General features: G+C 52.2%; 1 protein-coding gene across 1 annotated transcript in view; it reads left to right on the top strand.

Moving 5' to 3' along the window:
* The window catches only part of PLEKHO2 (pleckstrin homology domain containing O2), a 29,463-nt gene extending 27,783 nt beyond the window's left edge, over positions 1-1,680 (top strand). The window contains exon 6 of the mRNA XM_033189772.1: positions 1-1,680. This exon is cut by the window's left edge and continues 1,357 nt beyond it. The gene's annotated coding sequence lies outside the window, so the exon portion shown is untranslated.
* Positions 1,681-2,748: the final 1,068 nt, after the last annotated feature.

Below are 2,748 nucleotides of genomic sequence, written 5' to 3'. Positions count from 1 at the left end.
TTCCTAACTTCTGAATAGAGCACAGCTGAGCCCCCTGCAGCTCCCATCTCCAACTATTTCCAGGCAAAGAGCCTCACGGCTAAGGCAGCCTCAAAGCTGGCCCCCCTCCCACCTATTCTGAGTAGCTGCAGAGGCCTTGGGTCCAGGCTCTAGGTTCATCCCTCAGTTGCGGGGAACGTAGGACCCAGCTGGAGCTGGAGAGGCCTCTTTGTGAGGAGGACATTAGCTGTGTGACCTCTCTCTCTTTGGCCCTGTTTCCTTTTTTGCAAAACAAGGACATTTTCTGCAGCCCCTTCCTCTCAGGTGAGCTGTGATTGGAGGGCTTAGGTCTGGAGGATTCAAGAGTAGAAGAGGAACTTAAAAGGGTCCTCTAGTCTAGTCTCTGCCCCTAGATAGTGTCCAGCCTTGTATATTTCTGAAGAGGTGAATCCCAGAGTGGCCCTGATGTCCACATTAGAAAACCTTACTTGTAAGGATCATGTCAGCCTTCAGAAGAGAATCCGCACCAACTTCTGGGGATTTATCTGGGTCTCTGTAGGTCCTTCTCAGCCGAAACAGGTCCAGTATCCCAGTCATTTCTTCAAATGCTGATAGGGGTATGTTGGAATCTGAAGTCACTTCCCCGCCTTCAAGCCCCAGATGGGCTGCTCTCCTGTAACTTTCTAGGAGAAGAGACATTTTTTTCTTTTCCTTTCCTGGTCCATTCCTGCACCCTGGTCCTCTCCCAGCCTGTCCCCCACATTGTCCCTGACTCGAGGGGCACATCCAGTCTCCATCGTGCTGCAGCAGCTGGACTGAGGGCAGAGCCTGTAGGTGCAGATGCCCTGGCTCCCGAGGTCCAGCCACTCTCCCTGGGGCCTGTGGGGTGGGAGCAGCTTCTGATAGGACCTGCCCAGATTTCTGCATGTGCACTTTTGTTTACTGAAAGAGAGAAAGGGAGGGTCATAGCAACATGCCCTGGCCTTTCTGCCCCCTTCACCGAGCCCACTGAGGCTTGCTGCACAGGTCAATGCCTTCGTTATTGTACTGTCACTTTGTTTTTGAGGTAGTAGTCAAGGATCAGGAGGGGCAGATGTCCTCTATGGCTGCATGGGGCAGGAGCAGAGGTGAGCAGCAGTGCGCTGGCTTGGGAGCCCCCATCGGCCTCCTTGCACAAACTGGGCCCCCATGCCACAGTCTGCCTTTCCCTCCGTCTGCTCCAGGACAAGAGCAAGAAGGACATCAGGTGCCCAGTCATGTGATCCCCTGCCATCTTCCCTTCCCCCACCAGCAACCATGGCTGGCTGGGGCTTTAACCAAGCCAACTACTGCCAGGAATTGGAGCCTCAGTTCCCTCCTCTGTCAAGTAGCTAACTGCAGCAGCTCGACTGAGGGCAGAGTCTGTGGGTGCAGAGACCCTGCATGTAGGTCACAGGTTTAGGCCCAGCTCCCAGGCCCAGCCACTCTCCCTGAGGCCACCTCAAGTGACCAAATGCTATGAATTTCCATCCCTTAGCAGCCTGGGCCCTAGGCAGGAAGCTGGCTTCCGGGAGAGGAGTGAGAACATGCGGGGCCTGCCTAGCTTGCCTCCTTGAGGAAGGTGGCATTCCATGCTTGCCTCCTTGAAGAGGGTGACATTCTGTGTCTTCTGCTTATGAAGCGCCTTTCTTAAAGTTTGGCAATAAATCCATTTTTATGGAACTTCACTGCCTCAAGCCTGTTTGTTGTTGTGGGTGCCAGCTCCAGGGCTGCCCTTCTCCAAGACAGCAGTTGGTGATTGGCATCACCAGTCCCCCAAACTCGGTACTACGGCCCCCATTCCATAAGCTGGGCTAGGACACTGCCTGCTCCTGGTGCTCCATTATTGCTTATTATTATTATTATTATTATTATTATTTTTTGAGATGGAGTTTTGCTCTTAATGCCCAGGCTAGAGTGCAGTGGCGCAATCTCAGCTCACTACAACCTCTACCTTCCGGTTTCAAGCGAGTCTCCTGCCTTGGCCTCCCAAGTCACTGGGATTATAGGCGCCTGCTACCACACCCAGCTAATTTTTTGTATTTTTAGTAGAGATGGGGTTTCACCATGTGCGTCAGGCTGGTCTCGAACTGCTGACCTCATGATCCACCCACCTCGGCCTCCCAAAGTGCTAGGATTACAGGCATGAGCCACCACTCCCGGCCCCTATTATTATTATTATTATTAGAGATGTGGTCCTGCTGTTGCTCAGGCTGGTCTCAAACTGCTGGCCTTAAGCCATCCTCCCACCTCAGCCTCCTAAAGGGGATTACAGGCATGAGCCACCTTGTCCAGCATTCTGTTCTTGCTAAACTCAGGCCCTTCTGATATATACGGCCACCTCCAGTGTTTCTACGGCTGGGGGCTAAGTGTCACAAGGAACAATGCTTTTCAAAAACTAAACTTTTCATTTGGAAATACTTTTAAACCTAGAGAAAAAATGCAGGAACAAGAATAGTACAAAGGCCATGGCATGGTAGCTCATACTTGTAATCCCAGCACTTTGGGAGGCCAAGGTGGGCAGATCACCTGAGGTCATGAGTTCGAGACTAGCCTGGCCAACATGGTGAAACCCCCATCTCTACTAAAAATACAAAAATTAGCCGGGCGTGGTGGTGCGTGCTTGTAATCCCAGCTGCGCTGGAGGCTGAAGCATGAGAATCGCTTGAACCTGGGAGCTGAAGGTTGTAGTGAGCCAAGATCATGCTTCTGCACTCCAGCCTGGGCAACAGAGCAAGACTGTCTCAAAAA

This window comes from Trachypithecus francoisi, unplaced genomic scaffold, assembly GCF_009764315.1.
Source record: "Trachypithecus francoisi isolate TF-2019V2 unplaced genomic scaffold, Tfra_2.0 Lachesis_group3, whole genome shotgun sequence".
Lineage (NCBI taxonomy): Eukaryota > Metazoa > Chordata > Mammalia > Primates > Cercopithecidae > Trachypithecus > Trachypithecus francoisi.
This window is presented reverse-complemented; position numbering and strand designations above follow the sequence as displayed.